This window comes from Mustelus asterias, chromosome 30, assembly GCF_964213995.1.
Source record: "Mustelus asterias chromosome 30, sMusAst1.hap1.1, whole genome shotgun sequence".
NCBI lineage: Eukaryota > Metazoa > Chordata > Chondrichthyes > Carcharhiniformes > Triakidae > Mustelus > Mustelus asterias.
Window position 1 is genome coordinate 10,924,347 of NC_135830.1, and position 10,943 is coordinate 10,935,289.

At 43.1% G+C, this 10,943-nt stretch overlaps 3 non-coding genes across 3 annotated transcripts; all 3 read left to right on the top strand.

Annotated features, from left to right (window-relative positions):
• Nucleotides 1-3,983: 3,983 nt before the first annotated feature.
• Nucleotides 3,984-4,065, top strand: trnal-aag (transfer RNA leucine (anticodon AAG)). Its single transcript has one exon. It is a non-coding gene; the product is annotated as a tRNA-Leu (tRNA).
• A 975-nt stretch (nt 4,066-5,040) lies between these two features.
• On the top strand, nt 5,041-5,122 carry trnal-aag (transfer RNA leucine (anticodon AAG)). The gene has a single exon. It is a non-coding gene; the product is annotated as a tRNA-Leu (tRNA).
• Nucleotides 5,123-6,897: 1,775 nt separating this feature from the next.
• trnae-uuc (transfer RNA glutamic acid (anticodon UUC)) lies at nt 6,898-6,969 on the top strand. Its single transcript has one exon. It is a non-coding gene; the product is annotated as a tRNA-Glu (tRNA).
• Nucleotides 6,970-10,943: the final 3,974 nt, after the last annotated feature.

A 10,943-nucleotide genomic window follows, 5' to 3' on the forward strand; every position in this document is an offset into this window, starting at 1 on the left:
AATGTGCACAGTACCAATTATCCGCAGGCACAAACTCCTTCCTGTCTGTTAAGATTTGAAATTGTTCATATTTTCACACTGGCTTCCATTGTGAGGGAAACAGAGCTGTGATAAGCTGATGTTGTTCAGTACATTTATCCCAGTAAGGCTGATATCAGTTCGATGCTAACATTGCTCTTCGAATGTGGTGAGCTACAGTGAAATTTAATGCAGTTGAAGGTAGTTTACCCATTTTTCCAGGAGGAACCAGCCAGGGCAATGTAAATATGAATTGTTGTGGGTAATTGACGGGATTGTGTAATGGGACTGATATTTCTCCCTCCTGTTCAAATTGGCACAAGTATTGAGCGACCATTTCCAAGCTGCTGTCGTGTGGTGGGTTCCGTGGTGTAACAGTGAGCACTCTGGACTCTGAATCCAGCGATCCGAGATCAAATCTCGGCGGGGCTTCGCCGTTCTTTGCCAAATGCTGGTGATTGATTTGCTGAAGGGCGTTTCGCTTAATTTTCTCACGAAGTACGAACTGCGATTACAACCCACATTGCTGAGCCTCTGGCGCCAGATGCCTGCAATGTCAGTGTCCTTCATCTTTTCGACAACTCTTTAACTCCTCTGTTGAAAGGAAGAAGCAGTTGGTGTCACACAATAACAATTCGACTGGAGTCTGCGAATTATTGAGCAAATGTGTGTGTGTGTGTGTGTGTGTGTCTGAGGGAGAGAGAGACGAGATACGTGTGTGTGTGTTTTGGGAGAAAAATCTAGTGTCTTCGGTCAGAATGCTGTCGATTCCATGGTGTAACGGTTCGCACTCTGGCCTCTCGCCTCCGATCTCTTTTTGTTTAAATTGGGACAAATAACTGTGTGAATGTCTCCTTTCGGTGGACCCCATGCACACTGTGGCTTCCCTGCCTCTCAGCGCTTTGTATTCTTGAGCAATCGTTCTCTGGGGCTGATGCAATGATGCCTGGAGAGTCTTTCGCTGCAACATCTGCAATTGATTGCGGTGGAATTTGCTGAAATTTCCTCAATGTTTATATTTCCACGTTCTGAGAATTTAAAATGAAATGCTCTTCAGAAAACCCATCATCGGCTTGAGCAAAAAACAACAATCCTTCACCGAGTTCTGAACTCCAATTGCTGCATTCAGAGTCCAGAGTGCTCACCGTCACACCACAGAACCAGTAACAGAGCCATCAGGTGCAAATGGTCACTCAAAGCACGTGGCCTTTTTCATTCAATGTGCCAGTAACGGCAAGTGGGTCAAATGCTTTGAGTGACCATTTGCAGCCGGCTGCTATGTTGTAGGTTCTCTTGTCTCATGGCGAGCATTCTTCTAATATACAGAGAAAACAAATTCATCCCACTGAATCTCTCCTCCCAGGACAACCGCCTCATCATAGGATTGAATCCAGTGAACCTTGGTTAAACATAGACAGCGAGAGAATCTAGGGAGCAAAGAGCAAAAGAGGGAAAAGTGATCGATGCACAGATAGAGAGACTGAGAGAGTGTCAGAGTCTGAGACAGGTCTCCAGCGACAAAAAGAGACAGAGAGGGACAGAGAGTGAGGCAGACACCCACAATCCAATATACATACAACAGCTGTCTGAACCCACAAGCATGGGGTCCTCTGGATGGGTGAATAAAGATTACATGAATGTCCGCAAGCATTGTCACGTTTTGAAAATGTCTGGATTGCCTGTAAGGTTGTTGTGCTTACAGAAGCCTTGCAGAGTGTGCTCAGGTTCTCAAATCATATCCCATGTGAGCCAATTGCGCCATGTCACGGGAAATAAACTAACAAACTCCACGACTTATCCATTACAAAGCAAGAGGTTGCCTGGGGTTTGAACCGGGGAAGCCTTTCACAGTCATGCGATTTTAACACCCGAAGCGGGAATCGTACCTTAGACCAACCATCGTTGGAAAACACGCATCAACTAAATATATTTTCATTACTATCTAAAAGCGGATCAGACATCTGCACTGAAAAGTGATAATGTTGGAAAAACTCAGGAAATCAGCCAGCGTGTGTGCATAGGGAAACAAAGATAAACTTTCACCTCCATGACCTTTCATTAACATTGAGAATGTTTAGAAATGTAGGATGTTTAAAACAAGTGAAATCCAGCAGGGAGGAAACATAACAGCATCTGGTATGGTGGAAACTAGGAGAAAATAAATGAGGGAAACAGAGAATGACAGAATGATTACACCACAGAATGAAATGATTACAAAGTTAGTTGCACTACTCACCCGCGTTGTGGGTGAAGGGGAACCAGAGGGCGTACTGTACATATATTTCAACAGAACCGCAGTGATGAGGGTTGTGGGCTTGAAAATTGAACCTTACACATTGAAACATAGGAACATAGGAATTGGGAGCAGATGTAGGCAAATTCAGCCCTTTGGTCCTGCTCTGCATTCAATCAGATCATGGTTGACATCTCCATGAACTGAAATCCACCTCCCCACCTGTTCTCCATATTCCCTTAATACGTTTTCTTTATCAGAAATATATCTATCCCTTCTTGAAATCATGCAATGATTCAGACTCCACCGCGCTATGGGGCAGCGAGTTCCACCAATTCACCACCCTTTGCGAGAAGTAGTTCTTCCTCATCTCAGTTTTAAATCAACCGGCTCTCAAACTGTACACGTGACCTCTTATTCTAGATTGCCCCATAAGAACAAACTTTTGGTCTACCTTCACTTTATCAATCCATTTATAATTTTATATACCTCGAACAGATCCCCCCTCAAACTTCTAACCTTCAGCAGCTTGTGGGACCATATCACCTCACTGTCAATTCCATGACCCAGCTCAATCCATGTTGTCATTGGCTGAAGGAGGCAATCATGTTCCATCCAAACAGGACATTTTGAAGGTGAAACGTGTCACAAGTGAAAAAGATCTGAGATGAAAATAATGAGAAAAGGGATATATGTTAAGTCAGTTTGAAAAACGCAGTTCACCGGTTTCCCTGGCAGTCCAATGGTTCATGTTCAGCACTCCCCCAGTGATGTCTGGCTTCAATTCCCGCTGAGGAAAATAAGAGTATTTGCTCTCAGGAAACCATTAATAATGATCTGATTTACTCTCTGATCGAAAACAGATCTATTAGAATCAGCCGAGTGAGGTTTGCAAGTTTATATCAGAGCTGGAAATTTCATATGTGCAACAGTTCAAGAACAAACACAGAAAGAGAAGGACAGTGATAGGGTGCAAAGTACGAACGATTGAGATGTTGTTGCAAGGTAAAATCTGTCTGGTAATGGGTCAGAGTTTGCTGTTTATATTGACACTGAATAATGAAACTTTTCCCTCACTCTCCATTGAAAAGCATTTGGAAATGTTTCAGTCCGGTTTCGAACCGTCGGAAGCGAAAGTGATAATTGCACTTGAGTGTTCGTGGTATGTTGTCATTGGCTGAACACATCATGTTGTTGAAGCAGAAGGTGCCCTTTTGCAGGAGAAAGCTGTTTGTGGCGAAAGTGGCGTGAAAATTAAAGGAAGAAAAGCAGCGGGGGTAAATTAAATTCTAAAACACACTGTAAACTGCTGGTCTGGTGGTGAGAGTTTGACTCTTTCCCTGCTGTTTAGATTACTGGTCTGGAATTGAAGATTTATTGCTCCCATCCAAACTCTGAAAACAAATGTGAGTTATTGCCTGGATGAAGATATAAAACATAATATGGTCCTTAAGTGCAGACCCTGAGGAAATTCAACAGGAGGTTCCCTTGTCATTTCTGGCAGGAAATTGGAAATAGGCGAGCTTAAGGACAGTTTAAATGATGCCGGCCCTTCACTGCAGCTCATTGTGTCTCTGACGTGAGATGATTTCTGTTTGTTACGCAGTTCAGACTTACCTGAATCAGTGAAGGAGCAGCTCATGCTTCCTGATGGCCTTTCTAAGCTGAATTGCTTTTAATGAATTTCAGTAACATTATCATTAAATAACATGATTGCGATGCAACTTAACGTGGTAGCGTGGCCGAGCGGTCTAAGGCGCTGGATTAAGGCTCCAGTCTCTGCGGAGGCGTGGGTTCGAATCCCACCGCTGCCAAAGTTTAAGTTTTGGTCTAACAGTTCGGATTGAATGCAGGAGTGCGTGCGGTGTCGTTTTCGTCAGGAACAACGAGCAGAGACATTACTAACTTAAGAAGTTGCTGGGGTAAAGCAGCGTGTGTGCAAGTGGCTCTTTTCGAGAGCACACACAGGCTGAATTTCTGACTGCCGAGTTAAACAACCTGATGAAGGAGCAGTGCTCCTGAAAGCCTTCAATTACAAATAAACTTGTTGGACTTTAACCTGGTGTTGTGAGAATTCTTACTGTACCCACTCCAGTCCAACACCGACATATTTACACCATGATATAAATGACAGGATTCCAAACAGTGAGACTGTATTCCCTGATGTGGAGATGCCGACGTTGGACTGGGTAAACACAGGAAGAAGCCTCACCTTGTTGGAGCTTTCATTAATTACACATCACTGGCGTTGAAACAGAAGGCGCCATTTTGCAGGAGAAAGCTATTTGTGGTGAACGTGGCGTAAAAATTAAAGTAACGAAAGCAGCGTGGATGAATTAAATTCTAAAACAGGGTGTAAGCTGCTGGTCTGGTGAGTTTGACTCTTTCCCTGTTGTTTAGATTACTGGTCTGGAATTGAAGATTTATTGCTCCCATCCAAACTCTGAAAACAAATGTGAGTTATTGCCTTGACGAAGATACAAAACATAATTTCGCCTCGTGTCCTTAAGTGCAGACCCTGAGCAAATTCAACAGGAGGTTCTCTTGTCATTTCTGGCAGGAAATTGGGAAGCAACGAGCTTAAGGACAGTTTAAATGATGCTGGCCCTTCACTGCAGCTCATTGTGTTTCTGACGTGAGATGATTTCTGTTTGTTCCGCAGTTCAGACTTACCTGATTCAGTGAAGGAGCAGGCTCATGCTTCCTGATGGCCTTTCCAAACTCCATTGCTTTCAATGAATTTCAGTAACATTATCATTAAATAACATGATTGCGATGCAGTTTAACGTGGTAGCGTGGCCGAGCGGTCTAAGGCGCTGGGTTAAGGCTCCAGTCTCTGCGGAGGCGTGGGTTCAAATCCCACCGCTGCCAAAATGGATTTGAGTTTTGGTCTAACATCTCGGATTGAGTGCAGGAGTGTGTGCGGTGTCGTTTTCGTCGTGAACAACGAGCAGAGACATCACCAATTTAAAACGTTGCTGGGGTAAAGCAGCGTGTGTGCAAGTGGCTCCTTTGAGAGCGCACACAGGCTGAATTTCTGACTGCCTATTTGAACAACCTGCTGAAGGAGCAGTGCTCCTCAAAGCTCGCAATTCCAAATAAGCCTGTTGGACTTTAATCTGGTGTTGTGAGAATTCTTACTGTACCCACTCCAGTCCAATGCCAATCTTTGCATCATGATATAAATAACAGGAGTACAAACATCGAGACTTTATTCCCTGCCCAGGAATTAAGGTGCTGGACTTGAATTTTCTAACTGAAGTTCAAATCCTATCATGTACACTTCATCATTCCTCGTCCTAACCAGATATTTTCAGAATTAACCTGGCTCTTGTGATAACCACCGAACTACAGAAACACGGTGATGACCTCAGGACAAGCAGATCCGGTTTACTGGACAAACAACTAGACTGGCTCCGGAAGCCCATCTTCTGCCCACAGCAATTGATATTACATTGTCTCTGCTGATTTTTCCTGTCAAAATGAATAATGATACTTCCTATTGCATTAACGTTTCGTAATAACATGTTCGAGAAAAAGTATTCATGACGTGTAAAGCAAATCAACTGAACACCTGAAATTTGCGGCATTTGATCACTTTCCTCCACAAATGCTGCTGCCTCGAATTCAATGCCTCAGAACACTCACCAACGCTTTTAACAGAGGTGATCCCTATCAGATCTGGTGCTGCAGGGAATGGAATTGATGGAGTAGGATTGGCTCACATGTCCCATGGAGTCTCCTCCGGAATTTGAGGAGATCATGACGAATCCCAGGAATCAACATCAATTTCCAAACGTATCCTGATGGCCCTTCATTCCCTTAGATTCCAAAAACATCTCTCTCCATAGAAAAGTTAAAAAACCGACAGTGCGGAAAGAGGCCATTCAGCCCATCGAGTCTGTACCGACCACAATCCCACCCAGGCTCTACCCCCATTATCCCTACATATTTACCCACTAATCCCTCTCGCCTACGTATCGCAGGACACCAAGGGCAACTTGAGCTTGGTCAATCAACCTAACCCGCACATCTCTGGACTGTGGTAGGAAACCGGAGCTTCCGGAGAGAACCCACGTGGAAACGAGGAGAATGCGCAAATTCCACACAGACAGTAACCCAAGCCGGGAATCGAAGCCGGGAATTGAACCCAGGTCCACTAGAGCTGCGAAGCAGCAGTGCCAACCACTGTGCTGCTACTGCTCAGATGTTCCAGCATTGTCTGTTTTTGTTTCAGATTCCAGCATCCGCAGTATTTTGCTTTTACCGCCACCCTTTCCATTCCCTTTGATTTTTTTTCCATCACAACTTTGTCAACTCTTACCCACGGCTCCCACCCTCACACGACATATCCCACACTTAAAGTATCAATCTCGTCCCCTTTTCCTGTCTTCAGCTTTGATGACTGACCATGCAGATTTGAAATGTTGGCTCTATTCTCTCTCCAGAGATGCCGTCATGCCTGTTGAGATTTTCGAGCATTTTAAGTTTTTCTTTTAAGTTCCAGAATCTGCAGTAATTTGCTGCTGACTGAAGGAGTCATTCGTGTTCGATCTAAACATGAGGTTTTTTTCCCCCAAAACGTTTTTCGAGTATTTGAAAAACGCTGAAATGTATCGGTCAGATTAAAATGCTTGCCCGCATCTTCCTTGGTCGTCTAGTGGTTAGGATTTGGCGCTTTCACCGCCGCGGCCTGGGTTCGATTCCCGGTCAGGGAATGTCGATTTTATTGCTGCCGACCAGCACATGATTGAGGAGGGGCTGAAATTACTTCCTGATCGATAACAGGAATGATCATTCTGTCAGTTTGAACTACCTGGAGAAACAAAATAAACCCACTTGCACAATCCCGTCAATTGTCCCCGGCAATTTTTCATTACATTCTCCTTGCTGCTTCCTCCTGTCTAAATGAATAATATTGCATTCTACCCCACTAAATTTCACTATAGCTCACCACATTCAAAGATCATTCGTAACCTCTGCCTCTTCGATAGCTTCTTGTGGGAAATCTGCTGAACAATATTAGCTGATCACAGCTCTGCTGTGATTTCAGAGATTTGTATCTCATTGTTCATCATTACTGTCTCCATTGCTTCATTCCAGGTCACTGTCGCTACAGACATAGTCACACAGTCATTCAACCTTCTGCAGCAAATGATATTCTCTTCCTTTGCTTTCAGATTCTTTCACCTCCAGAAACTGATTACACGCTCAGTAAAATGTTCTGTTTAGTTGACAGTTTATCATCAATTCTGGGCCTTGGCGGTGAATGGATTGACTCTGAACGACTTGACCACCTGGCCTCCACGATCGCCAGCTAAATGTTGCCTTATCCATCACTCCTTGTTTCATTTAAACATCCTCCCTTGCTTTCTATCACAGACCATTCCTTCTGTTCTTTTCACAGGCTGATTCATGGCGTTACCATCAGAAAATGTTGGAAATACTCGGCAGTTAATAATTCGTGGCAAATGCGTGATTATTTCTGAAAGCTGAGTTACTCTGAAATTGAAAACATTTGGAAATGTTTCTGTAAAGGTGAAATACTGCTGATGCTGGAACCTGAAACACACAAAAAGAATACTGGAAAATCTCAGCAGGTCTGGCAGCATCTGTGAAGAGAGAACAGAGCCAGTGTGTCGAATCAGGAAATTTGATGAAGGGTCATCCAGATTAGAAACGTTGGTTTCCCCACAGATGCCGTCAGTTCTGCTGAGATTTTCCAACATTTTCTATTCCTGTTTAATACATTTCTGCCCAGGATTGAACCAGGAAACTTGCGTGTGAACGGCGAACGTGAAAATTACCAGAAACGCTGCGGTGCAACGATGTAAGGAAACTGGCTCCACAAACACGTCAATTGCCCACAGCAATTTATATTTGCATTGTGTCTACTGGTACCTCCTGTTGACATGTTTCACGATACATTCTACTGCATGGAATTCACGTGTTAAAATGCACGACCTACCTTGTATTAAGGTGATCTTCCTCTCCACCCGAGCTATGACTGTAACAGTACATTCTGCAATATTTCGTTTCCTTCCCGATGAACGATATGCTTTGTCTGTGTAGCGTGCAAGAAAAATACGTTTCACTGTATGCTAATGCATGTGACAATAAAAAATCAAATCAAAGGTACTCCATGAAGTTAATTAATTGAACGTTCAGCAGTGATGGGTTTCAATCATACGCCTTAACTAATGCTATTACCCTGAATTCAGTGCCTGAGACTTCAATGCTCTCAGCGGAAGCCATTGGTACTGGATCTGCTATTGATAGTGAACAGAATCAATGAAGTAGAACTGGGTCACATGTCCCATTGAGCCTCCTCCACGACTGATTCAAGGCAGATCCGCAACCTCAACCCCAATTTCCCAGCTTATCCCAACAGCCCTTCATTCCCTTAGATTTCAGAAAACACTCCAACTCAACCTCCAATGTCCTCATCGACTGAGGATCCACACACCTCTGGCCGGCTGCAGAACTCTAAATATTCACAAGCCTTTGAGAGAAGAAATATCTCCATACCTTCGTCATAAATGGCTGACACATGATCCAGAGAATGTAAGCCCAGGGTGCCTGACCGAGACTGTTGTCGCCACGTTAACCCACTTAAGCCCACACATTTACCATGGCTAATCCATCAAACCGACATCAGCTGCACACTGAGAGCATTTTTTCCAATAATTGCTGAAGAACAAATTAATATTTTGGTTGATCCGTATTCAGTTCACATCCAACAACGAACTACAATCGGGCAACTTTCCAGCAGTAAATTTCGATCATGTTCAACCCCGTTTCGAATCGGGGAGCCTATACTGTATGATATGAAGATGATAACCCCTACACTATAGAAACTCTGCTCATGACCAATGTGACCGGCCGAGAATATCAAACCGTGCAGTCTGATTGCAATGTGGAACCTTGTTTTCTCCTATTCCAATTCGGCTGAAAACCTTAGCAATGTGGCATATTCATTGATCTAACGTAAGATTCAGAAAATAATATTTGTCCCAATTTGTTTCCTTTCTCTATGACTGCAGTTGTACAATATCATTCAAGACCTGGCGAAGTGTAAATGTCCTATGGCTGTGAGACAATTTAATGCCTTAATATTTAACAAAAACAATTTGAAATGAGTCAGTTGTTTTGAAAATATTTTGCCGCTTTACAAACGCAATAATCGCTATAATTCAGAAACAGCTAACGCATGGAAATATTTAGATTTTTATGTGTCCACAGATGCTGCCAAATCAGCAGAGAATGTCTACCATCAGCTGTCTATATTATAAATACAGGTTTTATCACAATATAAAATACACAGAAAGTCGGTAATGATCAGTGGAATGACGATAGTCTTAAACTTTTAAAGAACGGTGCTTTTAAAGCTGCACAATGCTGAGGTGGAAAGCAGATAGGTTGAAGCGATGGACATCTGCTGTGTGTTACCTCATCCGTTTCACAGGATCAGCAGTGATGAGATGGGTCGGTTTTGGAAATTGCAAGATACACATGAACATCCTGTGAGACCTCACTGTTGATTCCTTGTTCCAGACAGCAACAATTAGTGTTTCATTGGCTGAAGGAGTCACTCGTGTTAATTCTGGATGTGATTTTTGTCCAACAAATATTTCTTGTGTATTTAAAAAAATGCTGAAGTGGAAAAGTCAGGCTAAACGTTGCCTCGTTATCTTCCCTGATGGTCTAATGGTTAGGATTCGGCGCTCCCACTGCCACGACCAGCATTCGATTCCCGGTCAGGAAATGAAAATTTATTGAATGCGTGTAGCAGATGAATGAAGAGGAGCTGGAATTATTTCCTGATTGAAAACAGGAATAATAGTTGACCCAGTTTGAACTGCGGTGAGAAACAAAATCGCTCATTTTCACAATCTTGTCAATTACCCCCAGCAACTTATTGCCTCTGCTGGTTCCTCCTGTCAAAATGAATACCATTCATTTTGCTGCATGAAATCTGAGCTACTTACAAACTTCTCGTCAGAAATGGAATAAAACTGCATTTCTTGTACAAACGCAACCAAATCAGTATCAACATTCATAAGTTTCTCGAGTCTATAAAGCCTTGTCAAAATTGTGTAAGTTTCAGTGACATCCCCTCTCATTCTTTAATTCATTTTTTCGTCACAAATCCAGCTTACATTAACACTGCAGTGAAGCTACCCGAGTCGTCACAGTTCATGTCAATGCACCTAATCAGCACGTCTTTCAGAACGCGGGGGAAAACCACAGCACCCAGAAGAAACCCACACAGACATGGGGAAAACCCACACAGCCAATGGTTCCAGCCAGGAATCGAACAGGGTCCAGCGAGCTGTGTGACAGTGGCGCTAGTCACTAACCATTCTTCTATTCTCCAGAACCACTAGCAAGAGATTTGGAATGAGACTAGCTCTTTCACTGAACACACTTCAGGCTGGGATGGACAGATTTCTGATTGAACCGGGAATGAAGTGGAGTGGGTGGGAAAATTAAATTGAAACCCAGGATTAACCATGAGTTAAAGTTTCGCGTTCAGTTATTAAGTTTAATAGTATTTGAAATATATAAATTACTACAAATGTGTTTGGGATGAATATTCACTGAATTAGTAATGTCGATAACACCGGTTAACAGCAGAGCTGGAAGCACATGAGAAATACTTTCATTGAGGCCCATGGACGAAATGTTAAAG